This window comes from Heliangelus exortis, chromosome 8, assembly GCF_036169615.1.
Source record: "Heliangelus exortis chromosome 8, bHelExo1.hap1, whole genome shotgun sequence".
NCBI classification, from domain to species: domain Eukaryota; kingdom Metazoa; phylum Chordata; class Aves; order Apodiformes; family Trochilidae; genus Heliangelus; species Heliangelus exortis.
The window spans coordinates 25,642,994-25,656,820 of record NC_092429.1 but is presented as its reverse complement, the minus strand read 5'-3'; the positions used below and the strand labels follow the sequence as shown (position 1 = coordinate 25,656,820).

The 13,827-nt window shown below is 36.0% G+C and overlaps 1 long non-coding RNA gene across 1 annotated transcript in view; it reads left to right on the top strand.

The window, feature by feature from the left end:
* The first annotated feature begins 9,410 nt into the window (after nucleotides 1-9,410).
* Nucleotides 9,411-13,827, top strand: part of LOC139799276 (uncharacterized) — an 87,461-nt gene continuing 83,044 nt past the window's right edge. Inside the window, exon 1 of the long non-coding RNA XR_011727201.1 lies at nucleotides 9,411-11,727. This is a non-coding gene — a long non-coding RNA (uncharacterized lncRNA). The remainder of the gene's footprint in view (nucleotides 11,728-13,827) is intronic.

The window sequence follows — 13,827 nt, the reverse complement described above, 5'->3', positions numbered from 1 at the left end:
CTATAAAGTTTATTTATATGTCATAGAAGAAGCTCTTATTGAATTTTCACTGACTTTGAAGGGTATTCTTGGCAGTGCTTGAAATAAGGGTTAAGGTGGCATAGGTCTTATTTTACAGGATTGATTTGTGTTGCAATAGCAGCTCCCTGAAAGCTGAAATGATCAACGCAGTTGTTGGACAAGGAAACCACTGCTACCTAAGGATAAATAAAATGCAATCTATGGTAAACTGGTGACTTTTACCTCCTTGATTCAGTTCTAAGGCTCTCAATATCCTGTTAACCAAAGCACTACTGCACCTGCTTTGGCACAGGACATCAGTACTGCTTGCTGCTTATTTATATTTTCTTTTGAAATAACTGTGGGCTTATGAAAAATAACAGTTTTGAAAATTTCAGCCTGATGCCCTGCTACATGAGAGGGTGATGACACCCTGCTACATTTACCACAAGAAAAAACCCACCAGCCACACAACAAAGGATGCAGCAGTCTGTGCTAATTTCTGTCAGAAAGATGAACTCTAATGATAGTAATATAATGATAATAATATATTGATCATAATATAATGATAAAAATATAACATACATTATATATATGTATATATACATATATATATACATATATGTATATATATATACATATAATGATGACATAAAATAATGATAATTATATATATATAATTATCATTATATATATATAATGATAATAAGATGAACCAATGAAAGGCCTCTTGGCCAGTTCTGCTTCCTTTGTCTTCTCACCTCCCCAGTTAGGATTTTGTTAATAATACTCACACTGTACTTCCTTTCCTAAGAAAGCTTTACTTTAGCTTTTAACTAATCACACAAACATATTTACTTCCTCCTTCACATATCAAACAACTCCTGAGAGAAATGACCCTCTTTAGTTTTTTTAAGTGGCATCCTGAGGACAAGCATGGCATCACCATGACTTAGTGGAAGATGGATATTACTAAACTTAAAAAATAAATTGATTCCTTGAGTAGACAGATGAGTATCTTGTTTTCTTACAACTTACCATGTAGATTTTCAGTAGACTCTATAGCAATACACTGGTACTTCTATGCTCTGTTTTTCAAATGTCCTCCTCTTACCTAAACTGTTGTAATTTCAATGGTTTCATTGAAATGCTATTAATTTGTTTTGACCCTATGCAAGTAGAGTCAGACAATGTAATTTTCCTGCCTTGATGGCCCATTAGAAGTTAGCATGTTTTGCAGCTGAAGAATATTAATACCTATCAGGAAAAACAATTTTAGGGGAACATCCAAGGAAAGAACAATTTTCCTTTCACCACAAAATTTTTGTGGATGAATAATGTCCTTACAAAACTGAAAAGGATGCCAGACATCAGGAAACAAGATAGAATTTGAATTGCTGGTGGAGATCTTTTTTCTTCCCCAGTGGTGTAATTCAAGATTTATAAAACCTTCAGTAAAAAATAGGATTAAAAAATTACTATGATAGGTTATTAATATTTAATGCCTCAGACAACAAAATACAAACCAAGCATTTTTTAAAAATTAGCTGCATAATAATTATTATTCTTTCCAAAATAAACAACTGTCTTTTCTCTTAAAAAGAAAAGAAGGTTTGAGAAAAACCCTAACAGAACACCTGACAAAAAAACCTGTTCTGCTAGTTAAAATAATGGAAGGTTACATGGGTCATAAATAATAATTGGACTCAGAGAAAAAGCAAAAAATATTTTTAGTGAAAGCTGGCAACCACTGAGGTGTGCAGAAACTTTTCCTTTGGCTAATCTGAGAGTAGAATTTGTCACTTACTTTGAAGTTCTGACTATAGTATTAGTGGAAGAAATGTGATTTCTTAACCTGCAAACCATAATAACTATATTTTTTATCATCAGAGATTATACCAACTGAAGTACGACAACCACCTGTAGTACATTCAAGTAAAATATTTCAGGAAGCTAGGACAGTTAGCTCAAACTTTGTGAATTAATAGTGAATATATTTAAGATTTCCTAGAATTATTCAGAAAGAGCAGAGTTAAATAATAGTGATTAAAATCATTGTGAATAGTGATATGTCAAGGATACACACACATCACAGTGGTTTTATTTATTTTAAAGGAACAACCACACACTGAAGTAATATCCCACAGGGAAGTATGTGGAATAGTTTGGATAACCCCAAAAAACATGAAAAATTTTTCCTAATCTTGCCTGGAATTAGCATTTTTTTACATCTCCTGACTTTCTGGAAAAAAACAGGTAACACTGGACTTTGTTACCTGGACTCAATCAGAATATTACTTGGTCACACAAGGACAAATCCTCTCATTTCAATTCTTACAAGGAAATGGTTTAAGATCTTTCTCCTCACAGAGTGAAACGCAAATATTTAATTCCATCTTTCATATTATTATCTTGCATGGGTGGCTTTTGAAGAACAGTCACCAGTATAAAAATAAAAAGGATGTACCCACAACTGAGAAGAAATATTCAGGTTACTTCATAAATATGGACAACAATGGCTAGAAGGGAACATTAAAAGCCTTGCAAGATTTTCTGGCTTTAATAATTTAATATTGCAGCAAAGTCAGGCAGTGGTTGGAAAACAGTAAATTGAAATGCTGTAGTATGAGCAAGGGAAAAATGTTTGCTACTGTCTTCTTTGTCATCAAACACACATTTAACTGGGCAAATCAGGTATACACTTGGATTTATGTTTTTGCAGGATTTCCATGAGAAAAGGAGCCCTAGCTTTGCACACTAATAATTTTTCATAAGTATTGCTCTAAGTATTCTTTCACATTTCTTTGAATGTGCTACAAAACCTTACTGAATGTTATTTTCATTGACTTTCCCTTTGAGTTAATTCAGAATGTTTACTTTGTAAAATATATAGAAGCCTATACAAATTGAGAATGGTATTTTAGAAGAGAAAGTTCACTTCAGTTATAATTTGTGACTTGTCAAAGTATTATAAAGCGTATAGTGCCAGAACCTCTAATGGAAATATCCTCCATCTGAGGTGTGGAATTGTGACCAAGCACTCCTGGTTTCCTGTCAGTTTGCTCACTGAACTTCTCAGGAATTTCCTTGGTCTGAGACACTTCAGGATATCCAGGACTTTTGCAGCTCTGGAACTGCAGTATTCCAAAATTTGCCTGGGGCTGGCCAAAACTTCCCTGGGCAACCCAGGCCAGTGTCTGATCACCCTCACAGGTTCCTTCCTTAGGAATTTCTTTCTAATGTCTAACCTAAATCTCTTCTCTTCCAGTTTAAAGTCATTATCCCTCATCCTATTGCTACATCCTTGTGAAAAATCCCACCCCTTTCCTCTAAGCCACCTTCAGGCACTGGAAGGCAGCTGTTAAGTTCTCCCTAGAGTCTTCCCCTCTCCAGACTGAGCAGCTCTCACCCATCCTCAGGCAGATTTCCAAGGACTCCAGCTTGATGTAGAGGGTGACTCCTTCTCCTCTTTGTTTCCTGGCCTAAAGATCTTGTACCCATCCATTCCCATGCTCCAGGCAGATCTCAGGGATGCCATAACATCATAGCCCTGCAGTTATGCACATCTCTGTAACTCCTGAGGTTTGTTCCCTATGCTGCATGCATTTTCAGAGAGACATTTAAATTGCAGCTCTCTCACTGGCTGGGATTGCTTTTTCCTGCATTTCAGGTGTTCTCCTGCTGTGCTGTCATCCTTCTTCAAATCTAGGGCATCTTTAACTGGCACTGGCCTCACACATTTTTTATATTTTTTTTAAATACTACGATCTGTTCCATCACACCAACAAACAAATATTAAATGCCCTGGTATAAATGTAAAGATTCTTAGTATTTGATCATAAAGTATTGCAAAATATTCACAATATTCTCATCATTCTCATAAACTGACTGCTTTGATCATCCCCAGTACTAACTTATATAGCAGAACAATTTCTGGAGTAAAGAAATCTTTACGTGTCAATAAATGCCACCCTCTGAGTCCTTTAGATGATTCAGAAAATGAGTCATAACTAAATTACTCTCTTCATGGTTCATTTACTATAAAAGACTGAAAGATTATGATAAACAAATATTATCTCATCACTTTATACCTAATAATATTAATAATAGCAATAGCTGCAATAGATGTACACTTGTTCATTAGAGATGAAATCTTTGAAGATATAATTATTTTAACAATAAAAATGATTCTTATATTTTTATTTTGAAAGAATAAGTAATTAAAAAAAAAAAGAGAGAGAGAAAGAAACCTCCAGCTTACACCAGGACACTGAGAATTAACAAGACACAGCTTCTTCATTCTTTAACTGCTTGTCAGATCACAAAGTGTCTCAGATAGGAAAGACAGAAAATAATAAACTTTCTTGTAGTAGCTGTGATTTTTTTCAGTCTAAACCAAGCAACATAAAAAATTTAAGCATCACTCTAATACTGTGCTTTCAGCTCTGCTTCCATCACACAAAACTTCACTGTAAACTGTTAATTTTATTCATGAGAACATTACAAAACAGATATGTGGTAATTCATTCAGCCCATCTTTAAAATTATTTTCCTGGTTTCACATCTCAACAAAAGTCTTAGCATTCAGTTTTGCCCTCACACATGAACAGAGGATTTGCATTGGCCTCTGTCTATACAAAAAGTGCTTTAATGAGGGAAAAACTGTATCTTCAATGTAGTAACAGTCATTATTCAAGGATACACCAATAATTGAAAAATTAAAATCTGGCACCAGAAATTCATCTCCTCTATAGATCTTTGCAATATTTTACAATATACTACGGCCTTCTTAACAATAGTAATTTAATAAAAAATACCATTTTGGAATGCCTTTTTTTCCCAGTAGTTACATCTGAAATAAATAAAGACTAATAAATTATATCTATTGTAGTGGTAGATAGTTTGCAATATAGCACTGGTTCTCACAGGTGATCATTTTATATCAACTGGGAAGAAGAAAAGTACTGCTGAAATTAAGTGCTGCAAGAATATAGGAACTTCACTATAGTACTAATTGCAGATGCAGGTTAAACTACCTGCCAAATTAATTGGATAGTTAAACATGAACTGTATCTTTGAGAAGACTGCCTGGCATGGAATTATAAACCTGGATTAGAAATAACTTTGAAAAAACAAATTGCCCTTTTAAAATTATTTTCAATTCTCTACATACCGTGGCCACATTTTGTAATTTTCCCATCATTTGCAGTGATTTTGGTAATTTGTCACAGCTATTCTGTAGATTTGTCCATCACCTGATATGATATTTTTAGTGCATGTAGAACTATGGTAGCTAAGCAACAAAAAACTGAAGACTCAACATTGTGCCTAAATGATCATACTCTGTGTATCAGAGGTGTTTGGTCCTGCACATAAAATTGAACCAGACTTCCATGGGGTGGCCAAACTCTTCATCCAGCTGATGGGATTGTGTTATAAATGTTGTAGTTTAATGTTTGGGAAGTGGAGCAAAATGTTTATTCCACACCAAGGCTTCACAGTTTACCTCCAGCCTCTGGGGAAGATGAAGCTTCAAGTGAGCAGGGCATGTATTTGTGCACCCTGGGCTTCAAGGCTTCCCTGCTCAAATCCTGCAGATATCCTTGGGTAGCTCTGAAATTTGGCAGCCTGGCTCAGGAGAAGAGACAGCATCATGTATTCTGAGGTGCTTATACACCTCAGAAAAGTGGTTCAACAAGGATGGAGACACTGTCTTGGGTGACAACAATTTGTATCTGTGCATTTTTAAAAATTTTCAATTAAAAAAAAAAATAGAAACAAGGAATTATAGAGCTTATATAATTTAAAACAAACAAATAAGAATTGCCAACTGATGAGTTTTAGGGAGGTAAAATATATCTGAAGTCTTTAAAAACAACTTGGAAAGACATAGCAATTTCATTTGCAATACCAAACCACTATAGTGATCCCTTTTCCTTGTAAACAGCAAGTAAACACTTTAAAAATATTTTTTTGTAGCTAGCAATGCTGATAACACATCTACCCATCTTTCACATATCATTGGTTCCTAGCTTTAGGTAGGTGTACAACATAGTCAGCCAGTTTAAAGATACATAAACTTTGCTGCCATATAAAAGTCCTTTCCAACATGCCAACATTATGAAAATCACTCAAAACCTATTACCTCTTAATGCAGTGGTTTTTACTTCCCCATCACACAGTCCCTGAGGCAGTATCAGCTACCTTCTCAGTATCATGTCACTGTTTGCAGAGTTTTAGAGTTCACAAATATTTTTTTAAATCTTACAGTGCTATTACAACATTATGCAGCTCTCATAGCAATTGTCATGTATTATAAATTCATGCAAATCAAGACAGATATTAGAAACCAGGGTTATAATTTCATCTTATGATATATAATATAGAATATTCATGCGCTAATGATAGCTAATGCAATACGTAGCACCAGCCCTGTTTCAATGATATGAAAATATTCAGAGGTATGTTTGGTAAGCAATATTAATTATAGCAACATATACAGCAACCTTTACATGCATTTCTGCAAGTTAAAAACCTCGTGCCATCAAAATAAATTATTTTTATGCCCACTGAATACAGTTAGCAAGAAGCAGTTGGCAAGAAGTATCCAGATGGATTGTTTGCCATAAGTAAACGGGAAGGAGATTAATTATTCTGCAAAAACACTGACCATTTTGCAGCTTTTATTCCTCCATCTCTTTATGGGATAAGTTGTGGGAAAGTCAGCTTTATTTACTGGCTTTACTGAAAGCATTCAGCTGAAAATCTTCAATGCTGAACCAGAAAATATGTTGTTTGTATAATTAAAACCAAATCACATTTCAGACAATGTAGAATGCATGATAAAAAGGAGGGAAAAAGTGACTTAGACAGTGGGCTGCAGTGGAGAGTGATTTACATAAAAGAGGAGATAAAAATACCAAGACAGCAGATGCGTGGATAGCGACTCAACAGCAAAACCTCACAATATGGGTTTTATGCTAATTGCTATACATTTATTGGACAGCTTGTCAAAAAGTGACAAGGATATGAGGGGATTGTTAAACTAAAAGTCTAATTTTTTGAAGAATGCTTTGTGGCACTTAGAAATTATTTCAAGAGAGTAACAACCTAAATGTCTGGGAAGGTCTGAGAAGAGGCAGCTCTGGAGCTTAGAGCATGTTTAATACTATTACCTTTAAGTAGGTATTATTATTCCTTGTAATGAAACCTCCAAACACTACATTGCTTTTCTCTGTTTCACTGCACCCGGAGTCAGTTCACAAAGGCAGAACAGGAAACAGTAAATCATTTCCTCTTTTCCTGCTACCCACATGGAGGATGGGTACCAAGAAAGGTGCACAAAGACAGAAAGGCTATGTACATGCTTACTGGCAAAGCAAAAGGCCGTAGACATTGGTAAACATCCAAAGGTTGTGGAAAATTCCCAGAGATAGAGACCCTACTTTATTCCAGGAGGCATGATTACAAAAGTGCAAGAGAGGGCTTTAAGGATTCCTAGGAAGGTTATGGAAATAACCTCCTCCAAAATGGAAATACTGAATTTCCAAGAAAGAATTGTGTTTGCTAATATGTGAAGGCCCTAAAAATGTGAAAGATCTACAAATGCAAATCTTTGAAAAACATGAGTAAATGTCTCATGAGTAAAAATGAGAGCCCATGAGTAAAGTCTTGTCTTCAGTATATGAGACAGAGCTCAGCATTGCCCCACCTGCAGACATTCAGCAGTTGTTTTTTCCTGTTCACCTTAAATTACAGTAATTATGTCTTTAACCATCCCTGGAGAAACAGAGGTAGTTGAAACTTCACTTAATTCACAGATGTATATTATCACAGAGGCAGTATTTCTTTGCCTTGTGCTCCCTCAACTTTTGACCTGCTGGAATTCCATACAGGTATTGCCCCTGGAATGTCACTTTTTGGCACCTTTTGGCACTTACACAGTACAGAATAAGCATTAGGAAAGGCATCATTGAAAGAGAAGAGTCCATTTCTCCCTTCCCAAGCACTGATTTACTGATCTGCATAAAGAAGGAAAGTTTCAACAGGAGTGAGTTTAAGGGAAGCTATGAGTGGAAAGTAATTTCCATACATTATTTTTCAAAGAAAGTGATTTTAGACAGCAGGAGGAAATGATGAATCTTGCATGCAATTTACCATTCTATGCCAGAAATAATGAAAACTAGGACAAGCTGTTCCACAAAAGGATTAGACACTTATCCAAGATTGGAAAACTGTCAGTATCTGTAAACATTTTCAAAAGTTTACACTACACTTGGGAATCCAGCTATTTTGAGGCATCTTGGCAGATAGGCCCCTTTTCTTATGAATCATTTGAAAAGGTCTAGGAGCTTCCATTTCCATAATTTGTTATTTTACAAGAAAATTATTAAAATGTCAAAATGCATATGAGGAAATGTAACGTGGAGAACAGATAAGATTTCTTTTTACCAGCTACAGGGAATGTTACTTATGCCCTTGTAATATTTTCCACATACTGAGAAAACAAATGTACTGGGTGCAGGTGGCAGGGTTTTTATAGAAGAGGAGGTGTGGGGGAGGAATTTGTGCAAAGATTCCAGAGGTCCACCTTATGCTGGACAGAACCATCAGCTTCCAGCTGGCTTCATGATTGCCCCACCATAAGCCACAGCTGATCCCATCAGTGGAGCTGGTGGAACCTCTGGGAAAATGTATATAAGGAAGGACAAAACTCTCTTAGGAATCACTCTGCAACACCAGGTGCCAGAGGAGAGATTTTTATGCAGCTTTTGGAGACACCATGGTGAAGCAGGTGTTTCTCTGCAGCCCATGGAAAGGATCATGCCAGAGGATGTATCTGCAAACTCCAGCCCATGGAGGACCTCACACCAGAGCAGATGGATACACACTGAAAGCTTCTGGAGAGCCTGTGCTGGAGCATGATTGCCATGAAGGAATCCACCCGTTGGAGAGGACCAATGCTGGAGCAAGGGAAAAGTGCAAAGGGGAAAGAGCAGTGATGTGGACTGATCACAACACCCATTTTCCTGTATCCCTGCACTGCTTGGTTCAGAGGTGGAAGGGGGGTAGAGGGGTGGGGGGAACATGTTTCATTTTTTGCCTTTGTTTCTCACCATCCCACTCTATTTTTAGTTGGCAATAAATTACACTGATTTTTTCCAAAATCGAGTCTGTTTTGCCTGTGATGGTAATTAGTAAGTGATCTCCCTCTGTGTATTTGGCTCTCAAGTTTTTCTGTCTTATTTTGCTGACCTGTCCTGTTGGGAAGAGTGGGAAAGCAGCTGTGTGGGCAAGGTCAATTCACCCCAGAAAACCATGTCTTCATGTTTGTTTTTTTTTTCTGCAGTGTCTTTTTCTTTTATCATCCTTCTATATGTGACACAATTAACATTTTATTCCTTGGGTATCTTTACCAATAACTTGTTGCAGCATGTACCATGGTAAGCCTAACCTGACCAGTCTGTGAAGAACTGTCAGATTCAGCTTTATGTACATTGACAGCCAGAACATCTGTGTTCTAGCCCTTAAGAACTTTAAATCTCAGTATATTACGACAAAATTTTCGTGTTGTTGTCACTAATACTAATTAACTTTTGCAGTTTCAACTAAAGCATTCCTCTTACCCAGGGACTTGTCATGATGCACAGGCAAGTTTCACAGGTGAGCATGTGTTGTACCTGATGAGAAGAACGGTAGTTTTGCCAAAAAGCAAAGCAAGCATGGATCTGGCCAGCATTTAGAACATTGAAATCTCAGAGCAACTTGTGGCAGACAGATTGTGGGGAAAAAAAAAAACCCCTCAAGGGAGCTTTGCACCTTTTTGCTGTTTTTCCAAATTAATGCAGACGTAACTATTAAAAAGAACATAAAACTCACCATAAGGAAGATCTGTAAACTTGCAAAGTTCCTTGCCAGATGGATATCAGGAGCCATATAGCAACATTACCACAAAGCTCTGCATAGGCTACTTTTACCTTTTTACTCTGCTTCTGATACAGATTTTGGGAGTCATGTCTCTCTATACAGCTGCATCTTACAAGGAGAAGGTAGGGTACTTCTCCCTGGAAAAATAAGGAGAATTTGGTACATACACTTTTGGCAAAGCAACAGGTAAGAAACTATCTTCATCTTAGTAGAAAATATGTTTTCCTATGACTGTTTAAATGTAGTAATTAAGCAATTAAGATCAGTTTTTTTCTTATTATTTAAATGTTTAATAAATGTAGCCACAGTAATTAAGACAGTCAATGTTCTCACAAGTTTCAGTTGATTATTTTGTGAAGGCAGACTTGAACTCCAAAAGTCATGGTAACATTGTGGTCAGTGAAAGAAGCTGAGTTTGTAGAGATGCTGCCTTAGCAATTCAAATCTCTACTGAAAATACATTTTGCACCTCCTGCCTCTGGACACAGACCAGGTCTTTAAAATTTCCAACCTAAAATACAGAAACCAAGAAAAAAAATACTTGAGAGACTGATTTGTAGTTAAAGTAGAAGAAAAAGGTTTAGAAGACAAAAGTAAAATTCTCAAATATCTTATTTTGGGCAAAACACTGAGGGATGCAGCAGATATCCATACCCAGTGTAGCCTGGAGGTTGTCTTCAGTGTGTTTATCCATTTTCTTAGTCTAAATTGCATAGGTTGAGTCAATTCTTGAATGAGCAGACTGCAAGGGTCACTTCTGAAGAGGTGGTGATGATTTGGCACACTACGGTCAGCTAGTATCCAGCATATGAAGAAATTAATCTGCAATGTCTTTTGAACAAACTGTCCTCTGAAGTACTCATTATTTGTTTCAGACCTTCAGATCCTTTTCTTACAGAAATCCTGTTGTTACAGCTCAGAAGAAACAGTCAAATGCATGGCACAGATAAATGTCAGTTCTGACAACTGTATGCCACCTGTCAGATTTCTACTGCAGTCTGAAATTAATTTATTTCGTTCCTGTCTTCAAGTGCTAATTAACTTGCATCTCAGAAGTGACTGCATTTCACTGTAAGAAGAAATCTTAAATAACTTATGCATTGTGGTTTTTGATAAATTGTTTTACATAAAAATTCATAGAGGTTTTGAAATGACTTGAATCTTTACAGCAAGCTGAGTTCTAGATAGAGTCAAACTGTGCTTCAAGCTGGAATCATTCCTGGGTTCTAGGAATATTTAATCAATCCTGAGATGCTCAGGTAGATAGAAACACGGGTGTAACAACTAGTCCACTTATTTTCTATCCAATATTTCAGACGCATTAGTTAGGAAGATTAGTTAGCATCCGATCTTAATGTCAAACTTGAAGGACTTGAAGGACTTGGACCAATGGACTGCAAAGGTATTTAGTATTATATAAATCTGCAAGTTCTTAGGTCAACATTTATGTCTGCTTTTTTTAATGTGATGTACTAGGTCTGGCTGAAATAGTATTAGTAGTCCATGTGGTTTTGATTTTATAACTAATACAGTTCTGATAACACACCAATATTTTGGTATTGCTGAGCAGTACTTGCACCATGTCAAAGATGTCTCTTGCAGCACTTTTCCACTCTGCTCTTGCAGCAAGTAGGCTGGGGGTGAAACTGGGAAGAAACCAGGAGGGAACATAGCCTGGAACTCAGCTGCCCAAGGTGCTGTTCCATACCATGTGATGTCATGTTCAGGAATTTTTATTGTTGAGGGAAGGGGGCATTCGGGTAGAGACTCAGAGACTCATCAGTCTACTTCTTGGACATGGTAAGTTATTGCCTTTTCATCACTTTAATCACTTCTGTTTGGGTCTATCCCCATCCCTTTCCTCTTTCATTCAATTATTAAAACATCTTTATCTCAATCTATGAGTTCTCTCACTTTTGCTTTTCCTATTCTCTCTCCCATCCCTCTGGGAGCAGCAGGAGTGAGAAAGTGGCTGCATGGTGCTTACCTGCTCACCAGAGGCTCAGGGTATGAGCAATTTCCTGGTCTTCTTACTCAAAAATGTTTTCTCAAGTGTACTCAGTCCTGAGTAGCTCTGTCATCTGTTACTCACCTGAAATGTGGCATTAGTTATCCTGTCAAATTATGATATTATAGATTATAATGATATTACAGGTGATATTATAGATTATTTTGTAAATAACAAACAACAGCCTTGTAAAAAGTGAATGCAGACAATGTTTATGTATCCCCTTTTCTGCTTTTACCACCTGATACCCATATATGAACGGGCAGAAAATGGTAAAATTTCCTTCCTTTCTTGTTTCTACTGGCTGGTGCCAATCTGGTGTGATAATTTACATCATGGTGTAAAATGAATAGAAGTGCATACATAACGTTCAACAGTTTTTATAAAATCCATAAGCTTGACTAAGCATTGTTATTCAAATACTGTTTTAAAATTAATTAGGTTCTCATGTGCAGTCTTTCTACTCATATATATTTCCTCAAATGCACTTAAATGAGAATTCATCACATTAAGGTCATGACACTCCTGCAATCTGGCTTTTACAGAAGTAGCTTTCATTAACAACAGGGTGATGATCTCAGCTTTGAGTTTTCTGATTTTGTCAGTTTGGGCTACAATTTTAATGAGATTTAAAGCTCGGCTTTTCAGCTTTACATCCTTTAAACAGTGTTCTTAACAGCTGCAATTTCCCCTGTGCAATCCATTTACAGTTCCTAACCTTTTCTTACTGAACCAGCAAAATACACTCTTTAGACTGTCTAATGTCCTTTTTGAGATGTACTCATAAATATTTCTTTCCCAGTAATGCCACTTAGCTTGATTAATTTACAGTAATCACTGCAGACAGGTTTTGTAGCACTGTATAAAATACAATCTCAATTGTATAAAATACTATCTCTATCCCAAAAATATCCAAACGGGTTATACTGTCACTATTTGTATTCATTTCACTCATTGTTTACCCTGTGTTGTCCTAAAACACTGGGGTTTGTGTGAAGTCAAGCTTATGTTTAGGTGTGAGAGCAGATGGAACCTAAACTTTTACTAAGGGTGTCTTTTCAACATGCACAAAGAAGACAAAACATTGTTTGATGTCAGAAACAGATGGAAACTATTGCTGCTTATCACAATATAGGTATCAATAATTTCCCTGGCAGAAATCTGGCAGAATATTTTAAAGAAACATTCAGCTATCTAAAGCCTGTGGAACTATGAGACATTTATAAGGTATAAAACATCAACCAAAATAATAGAAAAACCATAGTGTAAACTTGAAAAGTCTTTTATCAAAACTAAAGATATATATTCTTGTATATATTTGACTCATCGCTTACCAAAAGAAAGTGTGGATTGGGAAGACTCACTCTGATTGGATAAGTCACACTGTATCTTTTACTAATAGAAAAAACCAAACTGACAGTATAGGATAAATGTAAGGGCTAAAAGCTATTTTCTAGCAAATCTTGATATAGACTGTAGTTTGCAAAAACTCAGTATATTTTGGAGAAAGATATTCTGGATAAAAGCTTATAACCATCAAGCCAAAAATAAAGCCTCTAAATGCAGACAAAATAGTGCTTACATATTAATAGCAATTAATTATTACAAAATAAATTAAAATAAAAATGTGTTTTCTGTTCACTATTAGAAAAGTAACTCAAAATGTGTATTAAAGGGATAGGGTCCTCTTTCACTTTTCTGCTACTCTGGATGTATATATTTGAGATGTCCAAATGTATTTCTTTTACACTGTTTTTAATTCTTAAAGTACTCAATTAGCCTCCATTCTGGAAATCAGGTAATTTAGTCCAAATTAATCTTCAACAAAACACAACCCAGCCTATTTCTATGGCATTTTCTTTGTTTCTCCTTTTATTTTCATCTTACTTTCT